General features: G+C 48.4%; 1 protein-coding gene across 1 annotated transcript in view; it reads left to right on the forward strand.

Annotated features, from left to right (window-relative positions):
* Positions 1–16,858, forward strand: part of LOC131898584 (transmembrane protein 132C-like) — a 75,067-nt gene that overhangs the window by 27,145 nt on the left and 31,064 nt on the right. The window lies entirely within an intron of this gene.

Here is a 16,858-nt window from a genome sequence, read left to right on the forward strand (position 1 = left end):
GTAACAGACTGGTCCTTAAGGGTGAGTCAACTCTACTTCCATCAGAGGTCAGTAGTTAAGGGCATGTCAGTGGGCAAGCCAACATATTACATTAGAATTGGAGAATCATGGGCTGCTGTGTAGATGGGTCATTCAGTAAGGTACTTATTTTGCAAGCATGAGACCTGAGTTCAATCCCCAGGACCCTTGTAAATCTGGCATGGTGGTGCATGGTTATAAACCCAGCACTGAGGAGGCAGAGACAGGAAGATGCCTGGGGCTTGCTAGCCAACAAGACCAGTCCACTTGGTGAGTTCCAGGCCAGTAAGAGACCCTGGAGTAAAGTTTAAGCTTGGATCAGGGCAGATACAAAATAAGGACATGTGATCTCCGAGGCTTCGTGCTAGTTCACATGCAGTAGCAGCTTCCATTAGAACTCAGTTGGATTCATTCTGTGAATCCTCCTTTTCTCCCTCATCTCCCTCCTCCTCCTCCCTCCTCACCATCCTCACCTTTCTCCCCTCCTCCCCCTTCTCTCCATCCTCCCCCTTCTCCTCCTCCTGTTCCTCCTCTCCTCTCCCTCTTTCTCCCATCCCCACCCCTCTCTCCTTCCTCATCCTCCCCTCCTCATCCTCCTCCCCCTCCTCTCCCTCCTTCTCTTCCTGCTCTCCCTCCTCCCCCTCCTCCTCATCCCCCCCTTCCCCTTTTCCTAAAGTACAAATTACCCAAAGCAATGTGTAATTTGCAAATCACAGTGTACTACTAAATACAGTGAACCCTTAAATACATGGCATAGATCAACAGCAAGGCCCTCACGGGCCTCTGCCTCCATCACTGTGAGAAGAAGCGCATTTCACATCACTTGTGAAGGCCACATGGTATGAGTGGGCTCAGCAATACTTCAAGCTCACTTTGACTTTCCTTTGAAGACGATCGATTCTCGATTCTCATCCCAGCGGTTACAAAGCCCCAGGCTCCATGAATCAGAGCCTGTTTCCTAGTCTTTAAAATGCAGAGCTGGCCATTATAATGACAGGCCTGGATATTAGATGCATTTGAGACCCAGCTGGAGCGTATTTCAGAGCCAGGCAACTGATGTCGAATTTGCCGACTCCTCATCCGCTCTTTACTGTATTGGCGTGAGGGTGATGGTTCAGGGCATCCGCATGGTGCCAAACTATAAAGGAGTGAATGGAGAAAGCTGATGTTTGACTCGTGCTCCCAGAGAGATGAATCTGCTGTGATGTGTAGCTGACCGTTTTATGCTACTGAGGAAAGACTGGGAAAAGGTGGGGCGGGGGGGGGGGGGAGGGCATCGCTAAGCATGGACTCAAGCATGAAAAGGCATATCCTTCATGCAGAACCCCCAGCTGGGACAGGTAAGGAGTGAGGAAGAGTTACCGTGTGTTCTTGGGCCTAAGTAAGTGCCTCTTGGGGAGACAAACATGTATGAGAACATGGGAAATGTTTCTGCATGTATGTCCAGGGTTTTGCACTTATGCTTTCAGAGAAATGTGAAGGCCAGGGGATGACCTAGCAGAGAGGAGTCACTCCCTCTCCTTGGCCCATATTTTTCCTGTATCTGTCTTGTTTGCCCTTTGTATATTTTGGCATGAGCTTTTCTTTCGAGTCTATCTTAGGTTAGAGTTTCTGTTGCTGTGACAAAACGCCATGACCAAAAGCAGGTTAAGGAGAAAAGGGCTTCATTAGCTTACACTTCCACACCATGGCCCATCGTTGAAAGAAGTCAGAACAGGACCTCAAACATGGCAGGAACCTGGAGGCAGGATCTGATGCAGAGGCCATGGAGGGGTGCTGCTTATTGGCTTGCTCCCCATGGCTTGCTCAGCCTGCTTTCTTAAAGAACCCAGGACCACCAGCCCAGGGATGCTTCCACCCACAATGGGCTGTGTCCTCCCCCATCAAGCACTAATTAAGAAAATGCCCTCCAGCCAGATCTTATGGAGGCATTTTCTCAATTGAGTCTCCCTCTTCTCTGATGACTCTAGCTTGTGTCAAGTTGACATAAGACTAGTCAGCACAGAGTCTTTCTTACCATCTGACCGTGACACTAGAGGCTGAGATGGTTTTCCTTGTTTACAAGCTTTCCTGCTTGGGAATCTTTTATAATATTTATTTACTATATATTTGTATATTATAACATATATATTTATATAATATTTATTTATATAAATTATAAGATAATAATTGCTATGTGACAGGAAATCCCACCATATAGCTTCATCCACTTCTTTTTTTTTTAATTAAGAGATTTTCTATTCATTTTACATATCAGCCACGGATTCCCCTGTCCTCCCTCCTCCAACCCCCCAGCCTTCCCTCCCATCTCACCCCCCATTCCCACCTTCTCCAAGGCAAGATCTCCCTTGGGGAGTCAGCAGAGCCTGGTACATTCAGTTGAGGCAGGTCCAATCCCCTCCTCCCTGCACCAAAGCTGAGCAAAGTGTCTCAGCATAGGCACTAGGTTACAAAAAGCTCATGCACCAAGGACAGGTCCTGGTCCCACTGCCTGGGGGCCTTCTAAACAGTTCAAGCTCATCAGCTGTCTCACTTATCCAGAGGGCCTAGTCAGTTCCATGGGGGCTCCTCAGCTATTGGTTCACAGTTCATGTGTTTCCACTAGTTTGGCTAGTTGTCGCTGTACTTTTTCCAATCATGGTCTCTATCTCTTGCTCATATAATCCCTCCTCTCTCTCGTTGATTGGATGCCTGGGGCCTGGCCACAGATTTCTGCATTTGCTTCCATCAGTCACTGGATGAGAGTTCTATCATGACAGTTGGGGTGTTCGGCCATCCAATCACCAGAGTAGGTCAGCTCAGGCACCCTCTCGACCATTGCCAGTAGTCTATAGTGGAGTCATCTTTGTGGATTTCTGGGGACCTCTGCTTCTTCCTATTCCCATGAAGTCTTCAATTATCATGGTGTCTCTTTCCTTGTTCTCCCACTCTGTTCCTGATCCAGCAAGGACCTCCCACTCCCCTAAGCTCTCTTCACCCCCCCACCCCCATTTCTCCACAGCTTGTAACAGGTTTGTCCTTAGGATCAGACCCAGCTGGAACTCTGCCTATTGGTCTGTGCCTATTGGTGACATCAGCAGGAGCAGCCAAGTGGTGGGCTGTGCATGGGGGCAGCCCAGTGGTGGCATGTACAAGGTGGCCTCATTTGTGTGCTGGGCAGATTGGGCTTGACTTTGGTGGAAGACAGGCAGGACTCACCTTGCTGATGCTTGCCCTGCCTCTCCCCAGCATGACCTTCCATGTATCCCACCATGGCAGCCTCAAGTGGTGTGAGGCTACCTTCCCTAAAATGCAACAGACTTGCCTCCTGCACCCCTCCATCCATGGGAGCGGGGAGGCAAGACCTGAGCCCAGGATACATGGTCCACTGAGGGCCACAATGAAGACAAGACCTAGTTCAGTCTTCATGCTTGTTGCTAGGAGATGAGCAGAGTCCCATAGGCTGTGGTCACTTTATTCCGGGACTTGGGGCCACAGCCTGTGCCGCAACAAACCAGATTCATCCCTGATAAGACAATTAAAAGTCTAATGCTTTTTTTTAAGCATAGAAGGGAGATATCTTCAGCACGGTCACACTGAGATTGAGGAACAAGAGACCCAGCCACCCGTCCCCACCAAGTCCATCATCAGAACATCAGACATGAGATTAGAGCTTAAATCAAAGGCAGCAACATGCATAACCAGGCAGTCCTCGAGGTGTGGTCCCTGCCCATCAGTGTCCCAGTTCCAAGGTTTTCTAGAAGGACAACTGTCAAGCTGCCAATCTCTTTCCAGGAGACAAGTTCCTCTTCTGGCCGCTACAAGGGCTTCAGCTTCTTCTCCTCCCAGAGGAAGATTCCTAGGGGACTCTAATTTCTGGAAGTCCATCATTTTAATAGTCATATAACCAAAGGACGAGAGAGGCCCAAGGCAGACCCAGTTAGAACCATGAACTTCTTGTGCCAAGTGAGGACAAATGGGAGGGTTGCTTGGTGCACCCTCTTGGCATTGTAAGTGGGTGCCCTCTCTGTGGATGTCATTTTCATGATATGAAGTTTTAAATGTCCAAACCCTACAACCCAGTGGACCTCTTTACGGGAGCATGCCCTGAGATGTCTCTGCGTGTGTGTTCGGACAAGCTTATCGAGGTACTGTCTGCAACAGGTCACATGCATTTTGACACTTCTAGTAAGTGGAGTAGTCTGCGGTCATTTGAAATGGGCAGTCTATATCCATTGGTCTGGAAATTTCTCTAGGAAGTCTTGTGAAGTAGGAAAAGAAACAAAGTGGGGGGGGGGGTGGTTTATAACTCTCTGAGAGTGAAGAATGGAAGGATGCTATAGCACAGGTGGATCTCGGGGACCTCCTCTCACACCCAAGGAACAATGCCTCAGATTGCACTTGTGATAGGTCCCCTAGGGACTAGACTCAGAGACAGGAAGTAGAGGGTGGGTACCAGAGGCTGAGGGATGGACAGCAGTTATCCAAGGTGGCAGGAACTAGGGAGATGGGCATGGCGAGGGCTGCACACCTCACCACGTGTCTGGGACGTTGTGTGTGCTCAGTGTGTGCACTGTGTACCTGCAGGGGGGATCCCACAGAAAATTATACTAAGTGTATTTTCTTACAGCTGAAAAATAAAAAGTGACAAAAGAGGGTCTGGCGAGATGGCTCAGTGGGCAAAGTTGCTTGCCACCAACGCTGTGGACCTGGGTTTGATTCCCAGGACCCACATAGTGGAAAGAGAGAACTGACTCCCAGAAGTTCTCCTATGATCTCCATACATGTGCCGTGGCATGCACCAACTCTCTCTCTCTCTCTCTCTCTCTCTCTCTCTCTCTCTCTCTCTCTCTCACACACACACACACACACACACACACACACACACACACAAATAAATACCTGACAAGTTGTAAAATAAAGTTATAAAAGCCAGGATGATGGCTCAGTGGATAAAGCCTGATGACCAGAGTTTGGGGTCCCAGAACCCGTATTGAAAGCTGGGAAGTAGACACAGGGGGTTCCTGGGAGTGAGCTGGCTAGGCAAACAGGCTGAACTGAGCCCCAACTTCAACGAGAGGCCCTACCTGAGTAAATACTGTTGAGAGCAATTAAAGGAGACACTGAATGTCACATGCATACACCACCCACACGTGTGCACCTGCACACATCCGAACACACATACGCACAGGTATGCACACCACATACAAAGACACAAAGTAGGAGGAGTATGTTTGCAAATACAAGGCTGATCTCTGGAAAGCTACATAAGAAGACTTGAGAAATTAAATGTTGGGAGTGGGAGGGAAGCTTAATTCTCATACTCTTGTTTTCTGTTGTGTTTGCAGTTTTTATTTTGTTACTGTGTGAGTGTGCTACATTTAAAACTTTTTGAAATGTCAAAAAAAAATGCCAAATAATTACCATAGCCAAATATATCGGCTAGAGCCGTACATAGTAAATATATGCTACATGCTTGCATGTGATTTATGGTATGTATTTATATAAGTATAGTTTTTATAAGTACACAATACATATTAGAAAGATATATTTAGCAGAATATATTTAGCAATCTGTGACCTACTTTGCAAAGACCAGGGTTTTGTTCTGTTATGGTTAAAAATGACTATTAGCTACAGGGAGAGCTGGGATTCGGGCTTGTACTTTTCCACTATTACATAAGCAAATCAAACCGCCGCTCTGCCACGTGTATTTAACTACTCCTGAATGATGTGTGAGGCTTATCCTCCCCCATCAATTCTGTTTTTCTCCTCTCTCTTTTCCTTTTGTGAAAACCCATCATGCCTTTTGTCAAAAGAAACTGAGGCAAATATTGACTAGGCAGCCAAGCCGAGGGTGGGGTGGGAAACGTCTGTCTTAAAAGCCACATGAAGCCATGTCACTAAGTGGAAAGGGAATAGCCTGCAGCCCACACTCTGTGTCTTTGGCTTCATTTTCTCTGGTCTTCTTGGTTCCAGTTATCTGCAGCTGAACCCAGTTCATGTCCCGGAGCCCATCCCACAGCCCTGGGTTTACATTTGCTACATTAAAGGGAGCCCCCTTCCGGGCTTGTATCTTACTGCCTCCCTGTACCTTTCCTTGGGAGTGCTGTTCAGCTAAGGTACAGAAGCTGTAGGCTGCAGGGGAAGAAGTAGAGCCGAGGGCCTGGGGACCCCAGGTTGAAGTCAGTACTCTTCATTTCACTCCCCAGACTTTGTGCATACACACTAGGGGAAGGGAAGCGTGTCATCCAGTTTTTCTATCACTGTGATAAAATACCTAAGATAGGCAGTTAAGGGAGAGAAAGGCTATTTTTGGCTCATAGTTTCAGAGGCTCTGGCCCATGATCAACTGGCTCTGCTACTCTGGGTTCGAGATGAAGAAGACTCTCACAATGGCAGGGCATGTGGTACAGAAAGTGGCTCACTTCGTGGTTACCAGGAAGCAGAAAGCATAGGAAGTAGCTTCAGACGAGGCTCATCCTCCAAGGACACACCCCCGTTGATGACTGCGGGGCAGCTACCCACCAACCCCACAGTTCTCCAGAGTTTTCTTGAGTGCAAGCAGCAGGAAATATTAGATAGAAGATTTAGAGTGTGGGGATAAACAGATAGAAAATACAGGATAGCCTTGAGAGGGCCTGGAACCTATTCCAATGGGTCCTGACTGTCTCTGCCCCAGGGTATTTATAGAAATGCCAAGGGGTGGAGCAAAGGACCTCCCCTCAGCACAGCCAAGTGTGAACCATCTCAGACACCTGCACTCAGGTCCGTGGTCCAATTATCCTCTCTATTCAGACCTGCTGGGTAAAGCTACTAGGAACCTGAATATGGGCTCCCACAGATGACTTCCTCCATCTTGGCCCTAACTCCCCAAGTTTCTATTGTCACCAGAAACACCTTAAAAATTAACCTTGGGTCCATACACTGACTGTATTAGAGATCTCATGTTCACTGCCCACCTATGAACACCCCTCAGTGAGAACCAAGCCTTTCAGCACATTAGTCTTGGTGAGTATACCTCATGTCACAACTGTAACAGGAAGGATTTCTCGGTGTGGGGACATGTTGTCTGTGCTTGTGCTCAGACACTATGTCCTTGGATGTTGGCAACAAGGGTCATTAGAGGCCAAATGTGGTCATCAGAGGGTTTCAGCAGACTCAGGATGTCTGGGAACAGTTTCTTCCTCCTGGACACAGTCTTCCATTCTAACTACTCAGAAAAAGAGGAGCATACAGCTATCTGGGTCCCTAAATTCACACAAGGAGGCCCCATTCTCAGGACCTAACCTTCCCAGCACCCACCTCTATCCATCACTTAGGAGATGAGACATCAGCGTATGAACCCAGACCTCAAGAGATGGCTGCATTGGGGCTGTATTTACAACAGCACAAACTCCATCAAATCCCAGAGTGAGAAAGGACTTCATCTCAGTTCTCTCCAGAGACTTCTGGTGAGCTCTGATGAGAAGCAGCCTGTGGCTCAGTACATATGAATAAGATCTCATGAGTGCATTCCATGACCCATTCCATATAGGTTTTGAGTCCCATGTTCAACTTAATGTACTAATATAAGATTCTCTGTTAAATGAACAAATAAACAAATGTAAGCTAAAGTGTGTGTGTGTGTGTGTGTGTGTGTGTGTGTGTGTGTGTGAAAGAGAGAGAGAGAGAAAGAGACAGAAAGAGAGAATAAGGAAACCCAAAGCAAACAACAGAACAATTGAGTACTAGAAAGTGTGGCCTTGTTGGAGGAAGTATGTCACTGTGGGGGTGGGCTTTGGAATTTCCTATGCTCAGGATACCACCTAGTATCTCAGTCAACTTCCTGTTGCTTCCAAGATGTAGGACTCTCAGCTACTACTCCAGCACCATGTCTGCCTGAACACCATCATGCTCCCCGCCAGAATGATAAAGGACTAAACCTCTGAAACTGTAAGAGAGCCACCCTCAATTAAATGTTTTCATCTATAAGAGTTGCTGTAGTCATGGTGTCTCATCATAGCAATTGAAGACACTAAGACACGCCCCCTAACTAAGGCCCTCCCCCACTCTCAGAACCTATTCATTGCCAATAGGTCAGCAGAAAAAGGGTAGAGACCTGTGAGCCTTTTGCTCATCCATCCATAGGTGGCTGTTGGAGGGACCCACAGTAAGCATGGCTGAAGACAAACTGGCTTCTTTACCAGTTTTCATTTCTACCAGCCTCTGCTTGTTCCGTTCTGTTGAGTTTACTATCTGCTGAAAACACCAGGAGGTTTTTACTTAAGAGTCCAGGTTCTTGGATCCTCTTCAAAAGCCAGAAATCTGGGAAGCTGGTGGTTGTTCCTTGGCTGGGGCCATGTATGCTACAAATCTGCCATCTTCAGCACCCAGGCTGCTCAATGCTGTCTCACACTGCAGCAGCAGGCTTCCTGTGCTTGCTTCCTTCGATGTTTGCATGCCTGGGCTCCCCCTCTGTTCTTATTCCTCCCATTGGGCCAGTGGGGAGCTGAATATAGAGCCTTAGACCCAGTGAGGTCCAAGGTCTTAATGGTTTACCACACACATCAGTCAGTGATGAATACAAGTGCTTAGAAATATGTCCTGGGGTGGAGCTAGAGAGATGGTTCAGTGCTTAAGAGCGTTGGCTGCTCTTCCAGAGGACCCAGGCTCAGTTCCCAATGTCCATGTGTCACAACTATCTGTGGTGCCAGTTTCACAGGATCCAATGCCCTCTTCTGGCCTTCATGGGTACCAGGCATGCACATTGTGTGTGTGTGTGTGTGTGTGTGTGTGTGTGTGTGTACATATGCATATATGTATATGTATACATATACTTGCAGGCAACACACTCATACACATAAAATTTTAAAAAATATGAATCTTAGAAACTTTATAAGAAATAAATGGATAAATGGATAAGTGGATGGATGGACGAATGGAGGGAGGGAGGGAGGGAGGAAGGGAGGGATGGATGGACAGATGGACGGATGGACGATAAGTGAAAGAAGTTCCCCATGGTCTACAAAGGAGGTGAATTCTCACCTCCCCAGTACTCACCTCTCTCTGTTGCAGCATGCTGGCTGATATGCTCAGAGCCCAGGTTCTGAGCGCTGGGGCCTGTATGTCAGGGAGAGCTGCAGGTTCCTTTCTGTATTCCCAATGACACTTTTCCTGGGCCCCCAGTTAGGAAAACAACCAGGTGCCAACATCTGGGAGTCGCTTTCACACCACTCCATATGAAGAGGAGCTTCCTGAAGCCCAGGCTACCCACAGTGGAACTGGTTTCCTCGGGAGGTATGGGGCTCCCTGTGACCCCAGAACTGTCAACAGACGCTAAGGAATCACCTGTCAGGTGTCAAGAAAACCAAAGAGGGACGGCTGCCTTGTGGACTGAAGAGAGCACGTGGCTGGCAAGCTCTGGCCTCTGCACAGTGAGAGTTCTTAGATCATAGGTCTGTTCCTTATGGACCATTTAACATGAGGGGCCTGGCCATTCCATTTGTCTTTGTCAAGGATCAGAGGACAGTGCCCTTTTGAGGCGGGGGTGAGGGGGCATGTTTTCTTCAGGCTCTAAACACCAAATTTTACCATAGCAAGCCTGTGTCCGCAGTGGCATACAGTGAGGTGACAGCCACGGCGACGTGAACTTCCACACCCCCACCTTCCGTATCTTTTCATCATTGTTCTCTCTTTTCCTTTCTCTTCTTCCCCATTTCCTCCTCTCTTGTCTCTCTGAACCAACACCACACCCCCTCACCCCCACACACACAGGCCTGGAGACTCTTCCCCCAGCATTTCAGTCACTAATAGATGCCAAGTGTGGTGGCACACAGCGGCAATTCCAGCACCGGGGAGGTGGAGGCAGAAGTATGGAGAGTTCAGGGTCAGCCTATATAAAAGGTTTGAGGCCAGTCTGAGCTATATGAGTAACAGTGTCAAAAAAAATACAAACGTATATATGTATTATATATGTGGATCTATATGAGGAATAACAGCATCCACATTTTTCCCTGGCTGCTTGGACATTTGTATGGGAAGTGGACAGGAAGATCTGGGCTTGAGTCCTGCTTCTGGAGCTATGATCCTTGAGACAGGGACTTGCCTCTGCATGAGGCTGGTGCTCATCCCTATGACTTGTTTCAAGGGCTGTGGTGCTGATATGAATTAAATGCCCAGCGCAGTATGTGTACACCATCAGTACTGGTTCATAACCCTCTCCTACTTAATCCAGTTTCCAGTCCCCTGAGCATCATTGTGAATGGATGACATACAGCTGTGAACACCAAACTTTTTGCCTCCCTGCACGGCCTCAGAACATTTGGATTCTCACCTCCTCTCTCCACCTCCCTCCCCCTCTCCCTCTCTTTCTCCCCTTCTCCATGTCTCTATCTCTGTCTCCCTCCTCTCCCTCCTCTTCCTCTCTCTCTCTCTCTCTGTCTCTCTCTCTCTGTCTCTCTCTGTCTGTCTCTGTCTCTGTCTCTGTCTCTGTCTCTCTCTCTCTCTCTCTCTCTCTCTCTCTCTCTCTCTCTCACTGTGTCCCCCACCCCCTGCCTTTCTGGTGGACTAGCGCAGGTTCCCATGCTGATACTGAAGCATTAAGGATATGGGGGTACTTTCTCTAATCCTAAAATAAAGATTATTCTGAGACCAGTTAAGGAAACAAGACAGGGAGCCGGGCGGTGGTGGCACATGCCTTTAATCCCAGCACTCGGGAGGCAGAGCCAGGTGGATCTCTGTGAGTTCGAGGCCAGCCTGGTCTACAGAGCGAGATCCAGGACAGGCACCAAAACTACACGGAGAAACCCTGTCTGGAAAAAAAAAAAAAAAAAAAGAAAAAAAGAAAAAGAAAAGAAAAGAAGACAGGAGAAGCAGTGAGGCCAGGTGTGAACCAAAGCCTGTCATTACAGGCTCTAGCGCCTCTGCCTGGATTCTATCTTCCTGAATGGTGTTACCCTCTCCCAGCTGCCTCTTAGAACAGCCAGGCGGAAGGGCCAGCACACAGGACACGTGCTCAGGAGGCCGTTACTGTGGCTAGCTGGTCTGTTGTCGATAAGTATTCCCTCTGTCCCACACAGACCCTTGAGGTGAGAAGTAGCCATCAGAACTGCTGCTGTTCTATCTCTTCGCACATTGCAGATGTGCAGTTCATCTTTCTTCAGAGAATACATACTGCCGATTGCAGATGAAGGGAGCCGGAGACCTCCCAGCCCAGCGCCTAGAGGACCCACCACTGCTCTCCCTCCCAGACAGGGAGAGCACAAAGACCCAGCTGTCACGGCTGCTTTGCAACACTTCAGCATCCGGAGGACCCTGGGACCAAAACCATTTTTCAGCAAGATGATGTTTTCCATCTCCAGTGTGAACACAGTATTATCCAATTCCCCACAGCCTACAGACTAGGAGTCCCCTAAACGGAGTTTACTCTAAGCCAAAATTACAGCCTTTAAACTGATTTCTCAAAGGATGTGGTTCATTTCAGCCTCTTTTTTCCTCCATTCCAGCTGCTTCCAAGACACCTAAGAAAGGCTTTTTCTAAATTGGAAGTCCCGTTGGACAGCCTCAGCTAAGCAACTACAGCTTCTCTGCTTTGTATCTCTCTCCATTAGAGCTGATTTGGGGATGCTAGGTTCTGGGTGTGGCATCCCAGGTTGGAGGGGCTGCTGTCCAGGGGACACTCCTTTTTAGAGTGAGCCCAATGGTCAGTGGGGAAGATCATTGGATCCTGTATCTATTTTTCCATTTGCTGCTTTTTGTTGTTGTTGTTGTTTATACCTGATTCTCATGCAGGGTCTGGCAGAGGGCATTTGTTTAAGGCATTTGATGCCTTTGAAGCTGGGCACCCTGGTGTCTGAGCACCGGGATGTTTATAGCCCAGGGAATACACTGTGTCTTTCAGGAGACCAGGGAAACAGAGATTTCTTCCCAATGTCGCTTCGCCAAATTTCATCTTACTCGCATGTCATTGTCAGATGGGAGGGGGGGTAGGTATGACCACTGTGCTGAGTGTTAGCACACAGCCCTGAGGCCACTGGATATTTTCCATATCTAATGCTTACAAAAGGGGAAATGGGGACCCAGGGAGGCTCAGGGGTAAAGGACAAGTCACCAGGTGTGGGGCGGTGACACACACCTTTAACCTCAGCACTTAACAGGCAGAGGCAGGTGGATCTCTGTCAGTTCCAGGAGAGCCAGTAGCCAGGGCTACACAGTGAGACCCTGTCTAGAAAAAAATACAATCTGGTAGCACAAAGTGACCAGGAGGAAGCAGATATAAGGTGGTGACCCCCACAGCAAGAACCTCAAAGCAGTCTGGCCAGCCAGAATCCCCTATGCAGGGATCATAGGGGATCATCCCTTTGTCAATCATTCCTTCTCTTCTTGTATCGTGTGTGTGTGTGTGTGTGTGTGTGTGTGTGTGTGTGTGTGTGTGTGTGTTTGCATTCATGTCCATGTGTGTACACACGTATGCATGCATATGGAAACTAGAGGACAATCTTAGCAATCACTCCTCAGGTGCCGTCCACACTCACTGGGTCCCAGAGCTCTCTGAGGAAGCTATGGTTCCTGGACAGTGAGGCCCCAGAGATCAGCCTGTTTCTGCTTTCCAAGCACTGGTGTTCTGAGCATATTTCACCACACCTGGTTTTTTTTTTTTCTCCCTACATTCTGAGACTTGAACTCAGGACCTCACCAGCTGAGTCATCTCCAGCCCCTCACCTCTCTTCTCGATGTGCTTTTTGACCAAGGAGCAGGGAGGGCACATAACTTTGGGGTAGCCCCACTAGCCAGGCAGAACAAGAAGAAGTCAGAAACTGGCCCATCCCTCCCTCCAGGCTCTGTACTATAAGAGAACGGAGACACCTAAGGAGGAAGTCCAGCTAGGTATCTGGTCATCCGGCCCAGGTTAAGCACCTCAAATAAGAGATTGTTAGTACAGAGTGAGTGGGGTGTGTACCCCAAACTCATCAGCATGCCAAACACAACAAATTTGTAGTCGTAGAAAGACAGCCTTCTCCCATCAGATGCTCATAAGCTTATTCTTGCTCCTGGTCTGAGGGGATACAGGCAAGGCAGAGCAGGGGCTAGTTTGCAATGGGAGCTTGGGGCAGCTGTTTCTATCCTGTTGTCAGTCAACAAACAAAAAGCAGGGTCCAGCTATCCACCTCAAGGCTCACCACCCCCTGAACCCACTTCCTCGAACGAGGACTCACCTCAAAGACCCAAAATCTCCAGACCGCCCCAGAGCAGCACCTCCTGCTCAGAACCAAGCCGTTCAGATGTGTGAGGCTGGGAGGTTGGGGTGGGGACATGTTCATACCACCGTACCTCTTGGCCCTAGTGGGGTCCCTGCTGCTTGGAAAATGGATGCCAACGAAGAGAAGCCTGGGACAAGAAAGGAGCCCCAAGGCTTGCTAATATGCATTGGTTGGGCCACTCTCTGTGTCTTTAAGCTGAGGGTGTGGGGAGTGGACAGCAGGAGTCTGGGAGGTCTCCAAGGTACTCTCCCACCCACTGTCAACTACAGGGACTCCGTAGTGTTCCCAACACTCAGCTTCTGAGTGCTTCCAGTGGGTGCCTGGCAGGGATCTGCTTACTAAATGCTTGATGGATGGATGACTAGAGAGTGCATGGGTAGAGGAGGCCTTCTGTTCTAGAACTAAAAAACTTTCCTTCATCCCCCTCAGGGCCCTTTCGTCTCAGCAGTTAGCGCTGCCACAGAGACCCGCAACTCATCAATTACAAACATTAACTGTAAATTACACTTTTGCATAGTTAATTCAGACTCCTCATTATGTACTTAGCAGAGCTTAGCAGGCGTAAAATTCAATAGCAAGCTTTGGAGTGGATCCAGCGTCTGTCCTCTGTGATATCTGGAAAATGCAAAGTTTTAGGAGTGGACCTCGGAGCGTGTCTTCTCTGGAAGGTCTCCAACAGACTCTGCTTTTTGCTTTTTTTTTTTCCTTTGGAATGGGTTCAGCCCTTCTGGAAAAGCTGATAGCTTCAAAGCCTGCCTCCACCCTCCTTTCTAACAAAATGGAGACTCTCCCCCTCCTGAGTAGAAATTAATATTAACCTGACTACTGGAAGGAAAAGTGTGAATATCAGGAAGCCAGGCTCCCGGAGCAGTCACTCATCTATTATTCATTCGACAAACATTTACTGCGTGCCTCTGGTAGGTCAGCATGGTGATGTGTCATTTGAAGGTAATGGAAGAATACCATACCCCTGCTGCTAGGGAGCTTGAATTGGTGAAGGGAGATGTGGATATTGAACTCCCAAGTGGAGATAAATTCATACTGGGTTGTGTGGCCATGTAAATGAAGGGTGAGTCCCAAGCAACAGGGGTCCAATAACATGAGTGGATGGGCTGTGGGGAGCAGGCTGACAAGTGATCCTGTGGGAAAGAAATTATTGCAAATGGCCTGAGTGGAAGTATGCCTGAAGTGCCTGAATGGTAGAGGCAGCCAGGGTGGGGCACCCTAAGGAGAGGAAGGGGAAAGAGATTGAGAAGACAGAGAAGGGGAGGGAGTCCTGTTGTCAGGACTGGGGAGATGAAAGGATTGTGGGTCGCAGCCCCAGGTGCAGAAGGTTGGCTCAAGAAAGGCCTATGCGGAGCTTAACTTCAGGTAACAAACACAGAAGGTAGATTCCCAGTCTCACTCTCTAGTGGATGGGAGAGCATGCAGCTCTAGTGATTTGCCTCAGTCAGTAAAGTACTTGATCCCCGGAATCCATGTAAAACAACAGGGCATCCCTCTAGCTCTGTTTGTTTATTTTTTTTAAAGATTTATTTTTATTTTATATATATATATGAGTGTTTTGCCTGCGTATGCATGGGTACACCACATGTGTGTCTGGTGCCCACAGAGGGCAAAAGATGATATCAGGTCCCCTGGAACTGATGGTTGAGAGCTGCCATGGGGATGCCAGGAACTGAACCCAGGTCTTCTGCAAGAGCAATAAGTGCTCTCAGCCACTGAGCCATCTCTCCAGCCCCGCCATTTGCTTATTTTTAAAGCTGAATCTTGGAGTGAAATCCAAGTGTGCTGCCCTGTTCCACGGGGCAGACTTCATAAGCTTCTCCCTCCCTTATGCTGCCCTTATGTCGTGGGTTCTGAATTCTGCCTCTTGTACTCACTGCAGACAACAGTGGGGGAGGCCGGGTCCTTTTTCTGTGCTAGCGTGTTGAATCTCTGCTGACCAGATGTCCTCAGTACTCTGAATGGGAGCCACTGACACAGAGGATCAAGACAGCAGTGTGTGTGTGTGTGTGTGTGTGTGTGTGTGTGTGTGTGTGTGTGTGTTTGAATGTGAGGCACAGACTTCTATAGAGCTGTTTTTCCTATGATTCTAGCTTTGCGCGCACACACACACACACACACACACACACACACACACACACACACACACACCATGCTTTTGCCCATCTCCCCTCCATTTCTTTCTCTCCTATCCTGCTCACTGTGGGGCATTTGTTCAGTTCCTGCTTTCACAGTCGACTCAAAGTGGAGCCTGCAACTCAAAGCCATACTCTTCAGCACCATGGAGAGCTCATCGGAAAGCGGCTTCTGTGGGCAGGGTGGGAAAGAGATCTTTGGGTTCCTGACTGCACTTGAAGCAGAATGGGTAAATGGTACTGTTCTCCTGGGAGAGACTTCCCCATTGAGAATTTCATTTCTTCATTTTGTGAGTGGCTTTGTTTCCGCAGGCACTGAGCTGCCCATGGTGGCTATGACACGGGTACTCAAATCCCTGCAAACTCCCTCCCCCACCCCACCCCCACCCCACCCACCCCCCGCAGGCTGGGAAGCTAAAAATCCCTTTGGCGTTATCTCATCCTTAGGCTCTGTTTTCTTACAGTTGAGTCCAGTGGGCAAGAGGTGTGGAAAATTGGGTTTTCAATGGTCTGAAATTTGTCGTGACTACTGGGGGGATTTATTTACTTTCGAGTAACTGCTTTATTTTAAGCCAATTTTGAAAATTTTCCTTCAAGAGTTACATCTGTGAATCCACACCATTGATTTTTATCAAGCAGTGCTTGCTGGCACTCTCTGGGGTTACCTACGTGTTTAAATCTCTCTCTTTATCGCTCCAACATCACCAGCACTGCCCATATTAGGCGAGGGCTCTTGGTCTCCTCAGGGCAGATGCTCAGAGACAGTAGAAAAGTACTGGACACAGGATGAACTGGCTCCCTTTCTTTGTCTCTGTCTTCCACCAGCAAGCATAGAAGGGGACGTCTGATGGGGCAGATTCTGAGTGAGGGTATGAGACACAGAGCTGGGTGAGTCAGGCTTATGCATGGCACTGCGTTTCTTATTTGGGGGCAGGGATTGTATCACCTTCTTTTTAAGACAAGGTCTCATGTATCCCAGGTTAGCCTTGAAATCAAAGTATAACCAGGATGACCTTGAACTCCCATCCACCTGCTTCAACTTCCCAAGGCCTGGGATAACAGGTGTGCACCATCTTGTCTGGTAGTTCCAGTGCTGGGAATTGAACCAGGGGCTTTGAGCATGCCAGGCAAGCACTCTACCACTAGAGCTACATCCTAACTCCATGGGTCAGTTTTAAAAGTACATATTTATGGCAGTTCTCCACCTGAGCATGACTTTGGAGTCCAATCCTACTAAAAACAAAAACAAGTGTTATCTGTACATGGTGGTGAACACTAATCCCAGAACTCAGGAAGCTGAAATGGGAGATTTCAAAGCTACACGTTTTGAGTCCAGCCTGATCTATAGAGTGAGCTCCAGGCCAGCTATGGCTATGAAGTGAGCCCTTCTCTCAAAAACAACCCAAAGACCTCATCCCTACATACACTGATCAGTGCTCAGTGTTTAAGAACTTTTGCTCAGATCCATGCCTTGTGGGTG

This window comes from Peromyscus eremicus, chromosome 23, assembly GCF_949786415.1.
Source record: "Peromyscus eremicus chromosome 23, PerEre_H2_v1, whole genome shotgun sequence".
Classification (NCBI taxonomy): domain Eukaryota; kingdom Metazoa; phylum Chordata; class Mammalia; order Rodentia; family Cricetidae; genus Peromyscus; species Peromyscus eremicus.